The following is a 14,574-nucleotide window of genomic DNA, read 5'->3' as shown; positions in this document are numbered from 1 at the left end:
ATAGCTGATCAAACAAGATGTCAATTTGAGGCAATGGATACATGTTCTTGATCGTTACCGCATTCAGGGGTCGATAGTCCACACACATCCTCAAAGATTTATCCTTCTTTTTCACGAATATGACTAGGACAACCCCATGGTGATAAGTTGGGTTGAATGAGACCTTTTTCAAGAAGCTCCTGCAATTGCACTTTAAGCATAGCTAATTCATTGGGTGGCATCCTATAAGGCCTTAGCAAGATAGGTGCCATGCCTAGTAATAATTCAATCTTGAACTCTACATCTTTGTCAGGCAGGTAACCTAGGCAACTCATAAGGAAACACATTTGGGAATTCACACACCACTAGGAATGTTAGCAATAGTCATGGGCTAGATAACATTAGCTACATTTTGGAGGTCAAAATCTCTAGGAAGTGGTACTAATAAAGCATTCTTACTGTCTAGTTCCCTTAACATAACTACCCGAGTGGAAGTATCAATAAGAACTCCATGGCCACTCATCCATTTCATTCCTAGGATTACATCTATCCCCAAACCTAGGCAATACTACAAGATCTATGGTATACTCCTAGTTACTTATGGAGATGCGCACATCTCTAACTATTTGGTTGGTGGAGATTTGATTTCCGGCTACACTTAGGTAGTAACTACCCTCTGATTATGCTTGGATACAAATGTTTGACTCATAAATGAATACGATGCCACAGAATCAAACAAAACAACTATGGGATGTTGGTTCACAAGAAACATACCCACAGTAACAACTTCACCGACAGGAATTTCTTCAATAGTGGTATAGTGCACATGTCCCTAACGCACATTGGAATTACCCTATTACCCTACTTCTGGTTGTTCTTCTTGGGATAGGGGCAATTTCTTGCCCAATGGCTGGGCTTGTTGTAGTTCCAACACGACAGCTTGCTAGGGTGGAACATTGGAACTTCCTTGTCCTGAGCTGCCCTTTGGTAGAGCAACAGAATAGGACTTGTGAAACACCTTCTAATTCTGAACGGTTTGCACCTTTTTTTGAGTGTCCTAAACTTGGGAGCAGGTGGGCAAAACTGAGGTCTCGCAACAATTGGAGCTTTTGACTGAGAAGCGCCTGCTTCAAAGGCTCTCTTCCCATTCTTGGATGCAGCATAAATGTTGTTTTGATTGTCTTGAGTTAAGGCATCACTGACAAATTCATTGAAAGTGGCAGACTTGTTATTAGCAAGAGTCTTCATCAGCCTAGGGCTAAGCCCCCGCTTGAAACTAGCAATTTTCTTCACATCAGTGTTAACAAATTCCATGGCATATCTTGACAAGTTGTTGAAAGCATGTAGATATTTAGTCAAGCTCTTGGTACCCTAGGTCCGCTTTATGAACTCGGTATGCTTGATACTCATAAGACCTAGAGGAATATAGTGTCCTCGGAAAGCAGCCTTAAACTAGTTCCTGGTAATGTGAGCATTCTTAGGCAGGGTGGCTCGGTGATGACTCCACCAAATGCCTGTAGACCCTTACAACTGGTGGGATGCATACTCAGTTTTCATTGGCTCAGTTAGCCTTAGCAAACAAAACATTTGTTCAAGTGTGTTCAGCCATTCCTCTGCTTGGAGTGGCTCTACAGCCTCCTTGAAAATAGGTGGCTTGGTATCTAGGAACTCCTTGAAATCACTATATTGGTTTGGCTCTACACCCTGGCGCTGATGTCTGCCCTAGGCGACTTGCTATGCCATGGTGCTCATAGCTTCACCCAAAGCACGTTGCCCTTCAGCGAGCATAGCCATCAACTCTGTAGGAGTGGGTGGTGGCGGTGGTGGCAAATCATCATTGTCATGACCATTCAAGCCACTACCCCGGCACCATCGTTCCCATTGTTCCGACTGGCTCCAGAATGGGTGCGAGGCATCTACAGAATTGCAACAATAAGCAATTATTGATGATGTCAGAAAATTGGAGAAGAATTGTATAATTATGCCAAGCTAAATTTACTAGAGAGAATTTAAATTCATACAATAAAATAGAGGCACAATAATTCATTTTCACAACCATACATCACTAATTATATTACTTAACGCCATTCGCAATGCATTCCGTATATGTCAAATTGCTTGCCAACACAATGGGCATTGATTAAAAGTGCAACCACAACATGGATTACATGCAAGGTTTCAAGAGTACGTCAAAGGGTACACCATGAGATTGAACTAAATTATGAGTTCATTACATAAATGATCGAAGATAGAGCTCTAACACATGTAGCTAGATACTAAAGCTAAGCTACTCCTCGGGGTGGTCACTGTCGATGTCAGACACACCATCATGGTGGTCATCCTCAAAAGGCTCAATCACCTCATCTCTAGGCTCGGCCTCGATGTCCACCTCCATGCCATCATCCTCAGCAATCAACACATTGGGATCTTCTTCCACCATTGGAGCATCTGGAGGAAGAATTGGGTTCACCATGTTGTTGAGATGATGAACATCCAGCTGAAGCTCCTCAAACTAGTGTATAAGTTCCTGCTCTCTGTGATCAAACTCCATTGCCTGCCTAGCAGCCTAAAATACCTTCTAGATTCTAGCTGCCTCCCAAGTCTTAGCAAGACGAATAGCCTCCCCTGAACCTCTGCTATGGCTACATCCCTCTTAGCAACAACACAGACAAACTGCCCTCAATGAGCTTCCAAGGCTGTCATATAATTACCTATCTCATTCTGAGCTATTGTAACTACCCTTTGGTGCCAGCGCACACATTCTCGCATCCTGCGCTGTGCAGCCTATGCTCTTTGGAGCTCTTGCATACAACTGATGTAGCTATCCTGGCGAGAGTAAAACATCTTCATAACAACATGTAGGGCACTCGTGGTAACATTACTACTTCCTACTCTTTCATCCCAGTCTCTTACCAAAGCCTTACTGCCTAGTTGGATCCCAGCGGTTTGAGATGTGTCCACCCGATGAAAGGATCCGATAGGACTATTGATAAGCTCATCCCCAAACTCCTGACATATCTCACTGAGGACCTCAAAAGCTACAACTTGGGCACCCTCCCAATGTGTCTGTCCATCTGACTCCACACTCTAGCCTTGCCACTATGGGTGATCAGCATGGGCTAGGACAGTCACCCGTACATCATACCACTGTTGTCCCTTAGTTACCACTTCGCTCCAAAACTAGCGAGGCAGTTCAGCATACCTGATTGAGTGCAGTACCCTCCACAGTAGGGTGGGTGTTCCAAATAGTGCCAAAAAGGTGTCGCTTGCAACAGGGACTCCTGGGGCTACCATGTGTATCAAAATGGTATAACTCCAATGAGACAATGCGATCATAGAAAAGGGTTACATAACATAATCTGAAACTTATAAGGGGAGGAACAATGTAATGATATGAATGAATGATTTATCATGATACATGCACTTTTCATACGCCCTCACAAACTTAGAAAAATTAAATCCTTAATGATATACATGGTGGCATACATATGTTCTCTCCATATAATCATAACTAAACGAGCTACACATTTCGTTCTTAGTGTACCTACAGAAGATTCATTTTAGCCCATCCCAACAATTAAATGTACAAGAATGTAATCTAGGCTCTAGGTTGAATATATGAGAGCGGTAAACTAAATACTTCTATATATATCCCAATATATATATATATATATATATATATATTTAGATATCAAAGCTACCCATTGACAATTTATTACCCACAATTAAATACGCACCATACACACATGCAAGGATGCATATACAGCCATATCAAGGCTAGCTCTCCCCAACTGCACGCTCACATCTTGCGGTCATGCCATTAATCAACTTACCTTCTTACCTAGGCGTAGAGGCATTCGATCCATACATTACCACTCAACTGAATGGCATCCATACAATAGCATGCCGTATTGACAACGAAAGTAAAAACCCATCCAATGTTAGTACTTATATAGCCACCTAATAGTCCTTAACTGGGCATAATGGAGATGACCACTGGCATACTTTATAATTTTAAAAATTAAAACCTTTGTTTTAAATATACATATGACATGTTTAATGTTGAACCTTGCTCCAATGCCAGCTATAATAGAACCGTCCAATTTATAAGAGCACAAGTACAATAGCAATCACCGAAGCAATCGAACTGTCATACTTGAACCCATATAAACCTAGTAGTCCGATGAAATCATGAAGGATCTCAAACAAACCAACATACAAACCAAGATTGTATATGATTCAACACAACCAATCACATGTTACAACAGGTTTACAAATAGTTCTCATACATTGGAGTTTCAACAAAGTTATTACAACCCAATTTAGAAGTAGCAGAGGCAACATAGTTTTGAAATAACATCATGATAGTTCAAATACATAGCCAGTTTAGGATCATCTCCAACAAAAGCACATAGATGAGATGATATAGAATGACCATGCCCTTGGTCTTACTTTCCATCAACTACAGGAGTTATGCAATGCTTGCAGTAACCATGGTACATCACATCATCTGCAACAAATGGGAATAAATCCTGAGTATGAGAATGCACTCAGCTAGACTTACCCATCATAAATCAAAATAATAAGACACCAAGGAGTATGCATGGCTTTAAAAGGTGGAGTTAGCTTGACAACATTTGGCATAAAAGCTTAAGTAACATAATTTGGAGATTTAGTACCTTTAGCATCAATTTGAATACCTATTCAATTAAGCATCTCTAGATTAGCACATATACTAGAGCAATCACAACCATTAGTAACCATATCCGGTATAAGAATAATTTGAGCATCATCATAACCATCAAGTTTCAATTAGTTCTTCTATGTTGCTGCTGCTCAGTCAAGTTCTCACTATCCAGAAGAGACAACAATTTGAATCGATTCCTACTCAGCTGGGGAATTTATTCCTAACACAAACCGAGGCACACCCCATGAAGGTTGCCTCAGGGCACCTTTGGTACAATTTAGGACTAATTCATGGGTCTGATCAGCACCACACCCTCAGAGATTTCACCAATCTGCCAGGAAGATTAGGACCTAGTCGCGCCATTGGCTCTCCACACATCCTTGCTGCCTCCAATGTGTGCACTTTCACTTATTAGAGCCTGGCCTAAATTGAGCTACCAGGGCTTCATGGTCGTATCACCAGATGTGGCCAACTAAGTGTTAGGCATGCGTTCAACATGATATGAGGATGTACAGCGAATCGGTCCTTAATCGACATAGACAGGGATAGATAGGCACCTAAGACCTTCATGCCTTGTTGCTTCTCTATCACGATCCCACCCGGTCTCCTTTATTCATTGACACATGGTTATATTCCATGCTAGCACATATAGCCAACTGGTGATTAGTTATCAGCCTATATCATGCAGGTGATAGGTAATCACCCGACTTCTATCGACTAAGCATGGCTAAGCATATATTTGATCCTGGACCTACATAGGATTCAAGATATATATATCTGATCAAGGAAGATATATGCAGCAAGTGGTTCCAATCAGCTCCTAGTACTTAATGCATCAACATAAAAGGACACATGTTGATAGTTTGAAAACAAAGGAGGCTTAGAATGCTCCGGGGCTTGCCTTTCACAAAGGTTGAGGACTAATGATCTGGGCACTCTGGCAACTATTCACCATTGGGCTCACCTTCTCTTGGGGTCTCCTGTTGTTTCACTTCCTAATGCTCTTCCTAGGGATCGGCCTCGTACTCCAACATGGTGATTTCTTCCGTCGCACCTATTGCATGCATATGCAAAAAGTGAGAATCATGAATGCATAAGAAGGGTCATGGATGACATGTCATGATAATGCACATGGTTAAATGATGACTATCATATTAGGTCATTAGGATGATAACAAGGTTAAATTCTTATTTACTAAGTAGGTGCATATCTCTTCTCTAGAAATTTCAAGAATCCACACTAAGTCCATTTCTGGACCACAACACAACAGGTAAAATTTTAGATCATAACTAGAGTTCTACTCAACCAAATGCTAATATCATAGACTTACTGGAAATCTTATAAAATTTCCTACAACTTTCATTTAATCACCAAAAGCTGATTCAACCACTATCCTAGCCAAAATAGGAAAACTTCTTAGGTCTGTCCAGAAATTTTAGAGAGTAAGCATTTCAGGAGACCAAATTCTAATAGCGATAACTCCCAAACCATTTGGCCTATTGCCCTAAAATTTTGACACAAGCTAGATAAAGAAATTCCCTACAACTTTGTTACTAACCATTTTACTAGTAAACTCCATTTTGCCTATGCAAAGCACCTAGCAACAGAATCTGTCCAAAACAACTTCTATAATGAGCAATTAATATTTCACTGCATACCAGCAATCAAAATTGGGCACAACAAAGGTACCAATAGTTCATAGGCATGATACACACTTTGAAGTTATGATGGTCAAGCCCAACTGAATTATTTAGATGCCTTTATTAATTTATTTGGACACAAAGGTGAAATAAGAAAAATATATCAAAACTACACAATAAATTCTAAGAAAATTATAGTCTCCTACATATGATCCCAAAAGTCTACTGTACAAATTTTATGCCATTTGGCTCAGTATAGCCATCTGTACAAAAATGACAAGTGGCATAGGCTGATTTTAGCAAAAATAGTTTAGCCTAGTGAAAAGTGTCAAACAACAAATTTCCTATTTTTCTTAGCTTCCCTGAAAACCCATTAACACCGTAAAAAAATTTGCATGGCATTATGTTACTTATTTTTATCCTTATGAATTTCCTCAAAAAACACCATTTATTAAAAGATAAATAGAAAGACCAACACAAGATCAGCAAAATTGGAATCACAATTTTATCACTTTCCTAGCTTAAGTTATGCATTTTACAAGATTGAAAACAATTTAAAAGCATTTATCTAGCTCCATTTAATTCTCTAATAAAAAAAATCCCAAATAGTAGGTTTTATATTTTTATCAAATACTACACTCCATGATGAATCCAACAAAATTTGGTTCACTCCATTTGGACACTCCTAGCTCTAGATATAAATTTTTCAAACATGCATTCAAATCTATGAAAACAAATACAGAAATCATTCAATACATAGAATGACAGATGGGCCCGCTAGTCAGTAGGACCCATGCGTCAGTGATACCAGAGTAGAGGAGGTGCTCCGGCCAGCCTTATCTCGCCGGTGGCAAGATCACCGGCGACGACGGTGACACCAACGTGTTCCCCCCACCAAGCCGCATCGGTTGGTGGCGGTACCGAGGGTTCACCGGAGATGGCTTGCCGGCAGTGATGGCAACATGGTAGAGCGGTGCAGTGGTGCGCCAACCATCTCTGACCATGGCATGCACCGGTGAGGATGGCTACTCTATCCTAGAGACCTATCGCAGCACTATGATGAGGATTAGGCCATGGTGACGTAGTGGAAACGCTTGGCCGCATGCATGGCCATGCGACGACGCACGATGCGCTTTAGAGGTGCTCTCTGCTCCAGCTGGCTAGAGGTTTGAGGGGAGTCTTCATCTAGCCTACTAGATCTAGGTCACAAGGCCATATAGAGGCAACTAATAGCAGGTACTAGTGTGACCCTGAGACGGCTAGCCACAATGAGCTCAAGCTCATGGCCATGGGGGCCATAGTGGGACGGCGATGTGAAATGCACCCTTACCCTGCCTTGACAAGTTGGGTTAGCGGGTCAGGGTGGAAGAGGTGATGATGGCGGAGCTACTGGTGAGTTGGATTGGGTGGTGGTGCAGCGACGATGGCACATGAGTGGGTGGAGCATGGTAGCAGCGGCAATGGCAGGCACGGTCGCCTCGGTTTGGCGTGTAGAAGAGAGTAGAGAGCGAGAGATGGAATGGGAGCAGCAACAGCACGTCGGTCGGTTCCTCCACTTTAGCACGGTGTCATGGGGCCCATGGTGGCGTATGGGCACCATGCGGTGGGAGTGCGCTGCGCGTGGTCAGCCATGACCCATGCTGATTTGAATCAGCTCAGCTGATTCAGTCCCCCCCCCCCCCCCCCCCCCCCGTGGCCCGACTGACAGCACAAGTTCATCCACCTCTATCTCCTAATCCAATTGTTCTTTGCAAAAACTCCATTAACAAAAGTTGTAGACCTACATGTAAACTCCAACTTTGCTTTAGGTAGCAACATCTAATTCACCATAGTTTTCAAAATACAAAGCTCCAAGCTAGGTCACTTGAAACTGAAAATACAGTTAACACAACCAAAAATTCTAAGTGTGGCAAGAACATTTTTAGGCTACTTGTGGACTGCTTTTGAGCATGCTATGCATCGAATTAGGTCTTGACCCAAAAATAAAAGTTGTTACCCTAGTCAAATACTACAACTTTGCTTAATGGTGTACAACCATGCAAAGTTTCTATGCTATAGTTCCACTTAGGTCAAACATGCAACTTGAAAATGATATCTTACACTATAACCATGACTTAGAGGCCAATTGGGTCCAAGTCATGAATATCAAAGTTGTTCCATGTGACATTCTAAACATGATAAAGGTACTCCTAGGGTCCCACAACTATTTCACACATTGATCACATGAAAACCCTATCCTAGGTATAAATTTAAAAGGCATCACATGTGATATAAGCAAGATATTGAAGATAGGGTTTGACATGCTCATGCTCATGAATGCTCAATGATGATTGTGCTCATGCAATGCCAATGCCAAATGCATGCTTAACACCAGGATGTTACGGCTTTGACTTGTAATTAAGAATGACTCAGGAATTATTCCTCTAATATTCTAGTTAACCATGCTAATGTCATAGAAAGGAGTAACCTAAGTGATCAATGATTAGGTATTATGCACTATTCATATATTTACCTCTTGACTTACCCCTGTTGTGAGTAGAATATTGGTTATGGTTCATTTCTCCATCAATAGCATAAGTTATCAATACATGTCCTTGCCAGACCTTCCCTATGGTAAAAATATAAATAGCGATACCTAGAATACTCCCTGGTGAAGTGCTACAATGGTATAATTATCGGTGCGCTTGCAGATCCCTTTCATATATATATATTCTTTCTAGTCACATAAAATAATAAAGAGCTACTTAGTATTATTCTAGTAGTAATGCTAAGTAGTACCAACAAACATCTCTGGCATCATCACTATGGATAACAACCTAATAAAGTAATGTTAAGAGATATAGACATACATTAGGTGGCTACTTAAACAAGTAACAAGTTAATAAATACTAACAAGCATTTTTGGTGCCATTGCCGGGGAAGGTAGCTAGGCAAGAAGGAAGTACCAATAAACATGTACTTATTGATGTGATCAAGGAAAACCATTGACCTCTGCTCAAATAGGCTTACCCTTGTTTTGCCTACTTTTATATCTTATGTAGGGTAATATATGACCGATTTTGACCTTTCGACAAACTACGTTGATGATCTAGAAAGCATTACTTAGGAGAACTAAGGCTAAACTCAAGAAAGTTTGAGCTTTAGAGTCAGAAGACAACCAGATAAAGTGAAGCTTAACACCTAAATTTGAAGTTATGGCTGATAAGACACTCTATGAGTTCTCTACTCCAACTATGGCCAACATCTGTACTTGACCGGTGACCAATGTCGAAGATAATGGTTTTGAACTCAAGCCATCTCTCATCAATATGGTGCAAGCAAGCCAGTTTTGTGGGAAGGCACAGGAAGATGCGAGTCCTCATCTCCAACACTTTCTAGAGATCTGCAGCACCTTCACCATCAAATGAGTGACCAAAGACACCATACTACTTCACCTCTTCCCATTCTCACTTTTGGGGAAGGCAAAGCAGTGGTTTTATGCCAACATAGATATAAATACTACATGGGATTACTGCTCCACCACCTTCCTAGCCAAGTTCTTTCTCATAGGCAAGACCAATGCTCTGCGTGGGAGAATCTCAAGTTTTCAGCAACAACATGATGAATCTATCTTTGAGGTGTGGGAACGCTTCCAAGATTGCATATCAGAATGTCCTCATCATGGGATGGAGAATTGGCTACTAATACAGACTTTCTACCTTAGGCTAACTAATAGTACCCATGAGACTATGTATACTACTGCTAGGGGAGCTTTCCTATCACTCACACTCCTAGCTACAATAGCTCTCACAGAGAAGATGGCCTCCAAACAAGGCTAGAATAAAGAACGAGTTCAGACCCGCAAGAGTAGTGGAGGTATGCATCAACTCAAGGGACCTACTGATGAAGAAGCTTGAAGACTGAGCCAATGAGAAGCAAGAAGTCATGCATATTCATGATTTCCTGCATGACATGTGAAGAGTGTGGAAACACTGGGCATTCAAGGAATAGCTGCCCTGAAACCCATGAGAATGTGAATTTTGTCAACAACTACTTTCGTCCTCAACAAAATCAAGGATGGAATCAGCAATAGAGGCCAAACTACCAAGGTAACCATCAAGGTAACAATTACAATAGTTTCAATCAACCACCCTTAAGAGAATTAATTTATGGCCAAGCTAAAATTATGGAGGGTTTATCAAGAAAACTAACTTCTAATGATAGAGTTTTAGAAAATATAAATAATAGAATGGATAACCTCTGCTCTGCCATTAAAAACCACATAGCTTTAATAAAATGATAGAATCACAAATAGCTCAGCTGGTAGCTGTTGTTCCTTCAACCAACAAGGTAAGGTTCTAGGGCAACCAGAAGATCTAGAAACTACAAATCTTGTCGATATTCACAATGCAGCATATTACTGTATACAACCATCAATTGGAAGGTGGATAGATTATACCTTGCCTGAAAAAGAAAAGCGATCCATGGAGATCTATCATCCCCATCGCCATTGCACCTCACATTTTCCAAGAAGTTGTCTATGACTTTGGAGCAAGTGTCAACATTATGCCTAAGGTAATTTATAATCAAATTAATGGAGATACTTTGTTGTACATAAACATGTGGTTGTAGCTTGTAGATCAGTCTCTCTGCTACCTCAAGGGAGTTCTAGAAGACACAATTGTTTCGAGTGGGACAATCATATGTACCTGTAGATTTTGTGGTTTTGGAAATAGGTGGAGATGTAAGGGCACCCATTATCTTGGGTCAACCTTTCTTAAGCACTACAAAAGCCATCGCGGACAGTGCAAAGACCTATTTCACAATCAAGGATAAAAAGGAGAAGTTTCCTTTCAAGAATCGTATCTTGCAATCTCCTAGACATCCATAGACGCCGTACCCGCTCAAAGAAACAACAGTGACCAAGAAGAAGAACACATGAGGAGGAAGAACAAGGTTAGGCAACAATAAGAGGAGTCTATCAACATGATCAACATGCTTTGGTCAGAGTATGACCACCTCCTCGCTTCGCCATTCCTTGCTAAGAAGGATGATCCTAGTGTACCAATGATCGAGTGTACCATCAAACAAAGAATCTTGCACAAGACCGTTTGTGACATTAGGTTCGGTGTTAACATAATGTCCAATGTAATGTATGAATATTTATTTGGTGATGAACCTTTTGTTCCCTAGATATATGCAATTGTAGATGGTGGACCAATCAATTCGATTTCTAGAGGGAATAGCAAAAGATGTCATAGGACGAATACATGATCACTATGCCCTTGCCGACTTCATGGTTCTGGACATGGGAGAAGAAGAAGATGATATGCCCAGCATCCTTGGAAGACTGTTCCTTAACTCTACTAACACAATCATCTACGTTGGATCTAGACAAGTCCACTTCCAATTCCCTAGGTAAGTCCCGCTCTAGGAGACATCAATCATCCAAATGCTAAAGGAATCAACTCCCCAAGAATGAATGGGAGGAAGATGAAGAACCTACAAAAGATGAACCTACTCTACAAAGACTAGTCCACAAATGAAGAAGGTGTGGAAAGAAAAGGTGACATCATCAGTGACACCATCACAAGAGGCACAATCATCAAGGTATCCATCTTCTGGACTGATAGATGCACCCAAAGAATAAGCAAGACTAGAGAAAGCCCAATCTAGAGGACTTAAAAATCCAAACCCTTGTTGTGGGGGTATGCCCCCCTGGTATCCTCAAGACAAGACATGGGCCACACCATCAGAGGTGCCCTAGCCCACAAGATCAAGGCATGCATGGCGCTGCTCGGCGTGCACCGCAAGACATTGTATAGTACCAAATAGGCTACTTTACTTGTAACCCTATCCCTCCAGACTATATAAGGAGAGGCAGGGGTCCCCTAGCGGACAACATACATAGATCTATCTACTACATCTCAATACAATACACCAAAGACACAGGACATAGGGTATTACGTTGATCAGACAGCCCAAACCTGCTAAATTGCTGTCTCTGCGCCTTGTGTCACCACCTAGTTCCTGATTACGCGCACCCCCACTGACAAATCTACCATGATAGGATACCCCTTAGTGGACTGCTGATGATATTCTATCAATAGTTGGCGCGCCAGGTAGGGGTGTGCGCTTGATCCATGGTGAGCCAGATGGACCTCAAATCAACAGTGCGTTCTCATCATCAATCTCATGGAGATCCATGCCGGTTGACGATGATGATTCATCATTGGCTACATCAGCCCCCACGATAGTAGATCCGATCTCGGAACCACCTCCAAGGTTGTCTTCACCAACAACTCACTGCCCGTCAAGTGCTCGCTATCAATGCCAACTAGATAACGCCATACGCCATCTTGACCAGACGCTCCGTCCAAAGCTAAGTCATGCTTTAATATTTTTCTAAATATTCTCCAATCTTCGTATATCGCCATAGTGTTTCTCTAAACTATTTTCTCCATGTTTCCTCTCCAAATGATTTTTTGAACCCTCAAACAGTCACATTGATGCTCGGACACCTCCAGAGATGGCCTTGTCTCTGGCTCCTCCCTACACATGCTACGGGCTCTGCGCTCTGCGTTATGGGTGGTCGGCAGTGGCTCCTTGGTCACACCTGTTCCTCCTACACGTGAACGAGCTCCATGCTCCGCGTTATGGTTAACGGGCTAGCTAGGGCTGGAGACTCAGCTACACACTAACTGTTTAGGCAATTTATATTAAACATAAATATATTTTCACACCAACTGATCGCCGAACTGCATACGCCGTTTCATCACCATTGCTGATTTTTCTCTAGAGTTTATTTATTTGTACATCATGTACTAGCCGTTCTATATATTTGTATTGCAGGATCATCGTCCAGGTGATCGGACCACCTGGTGCTTGGACTTCTCCACCGATCAACTGGTCAGACCACTTGATTCATGGACTCTGTCACCGACTAGTTGATTGGACTGCTCGCCAGTCGCTTCTACTCAATGCTCGCTTCACCGCCGACTAGTTGACTAGACTATTCGTCGCTCATGCTTCATCGCCAGCTACGCCAGTTACTCCTCAGCGCTCGGATTCTTCGTGCTCGAGGACTAAGTGGGCACACTTCACCGTATGAATGTCGCCAGCTACGCCGGGGTCTCCTCGGTGCTCGAACATCACCGCCTACGCTAGGGACTCCTCAGGTGCTCGGTCATCACCAGCGACGCTGGAGACTCCTCGCTCCTTAGTGCTCAGTCATCGCTAGTGATGCCAGGGACTCCTCACTCCTCGATGCTCGGTCATTGCCAGCAACGCCAGAGACTCCTTGCTCCTCAGTGCTTAGACATCACCAGCAACACCAGGGACTCCTCCCTCCTCAGTGCTTGATCATCGCCAGTGGCATTGGGAACTCCTTGGTGCTCCCTCGGTGGTCGAACATCGCTAGTGATGCTAGGGACTCCTCGGTGCTCGGACATCACCAGTGACGCCGGGGACTCCTCGCTCCTTAGTGCTCGGTCATCACCAGCGATGCCAGGGGACTCCTCACTCCTTGGTGCTCAGTCATCACCAGTGACGCCGATGACTCCTCGCTCCTTAGGTGCTTGGTCATCGCCAGCGACACCAAGGACTCCTTGCTCCTCGATGCTCGGTCATCGCCAGCAATGCCGGGGACTCCTCGCTCCTCGATGTTTCGAACATCGCCAGCTACGCCGAGAACTCCCTTGGTGGTTGAACATCGCCGACTTCACCTAGGGACTCCTTGGTGCTTGGACATCGCTGCCTACACCAAGGACTCCTCGGTGCTTGGACATCACCGCCTATGCTGGGGACTCCTCGCTCCTCGGTGCTCGAACATCGCCAGCTTCGCTGGGGGACTCCTCGATGCTTGGACATCACCGCCAATGCTAGGGACTCCTTGGTACTTCGGTCATCGCCACCTACACTGGGGTCTCCTCGGTGCTCGGTCATCACCGGTGACGCTAGGGACTCCTCGCTCCTCAGTGCTTGGACATCGCTAGTTTCACCGGGGACCCCTCGGTGCTTGGACATCACCGCCTATGCCGAGGACTCCTCGGTGCTCGGTCATCGCCAGCGACACCGGGGATTCCTCGCTCCTTGATGCTCAAACATCGCCAAAGACATCGAGGACTCCTCACTCCTCGGTGCTCGGTCATCGTTAGCGACGCTGGGGACTCCTTGCTCCTTGGTGCTCGGTCATCACCAGCGACGTCGGGGACTCCTTGCTCCTCGGTGCTCGGTCATCGCCAGCGATGCCGGGGCTCCTCGGTGCTCCCTTGGTGGTTGGATCTTGCT

The 14,574-nt window shown here is 43.3% G+C and overlaps 1 non-coding gene across 1 annotated transcript; it reads right to left on the bottom strand.

Annotated features, from left to right (window-relative positions):
* Positions 1 to 9,864: 9,864 nt before the first annotated feature.
* Positions 9,865 to 9,973, bottom strand: LOC136553171 (small nucleolar RNA R71). Its single transcript, XR_010783077.1, has one exon. It is a non-coding gene; the product is annotated as a small nucleolar RNA R71 (small nucleolar RNA).
* Positions 9,974 to 14,574: the final 4,601 nt, after the last annotated feature.

This window comes from Miscanthus floridulus, chromosome 4, assembly GCF_019320115.1.
Source record: "Miscanthus floridulus cultivar M001 chromosome 4, ASM1932011v1, whole genome shotgun sequence".
Taxonomy (NCBI): Eukaryota; Viridiplantae; Streptophyta; class Magnoliopsida; order Poales; family Poaceae; genus Miscanthus; species Miscanthus floridulus.
This window is presented reverse-complemented; position numbering and strand designations above follow the sequence as displayed.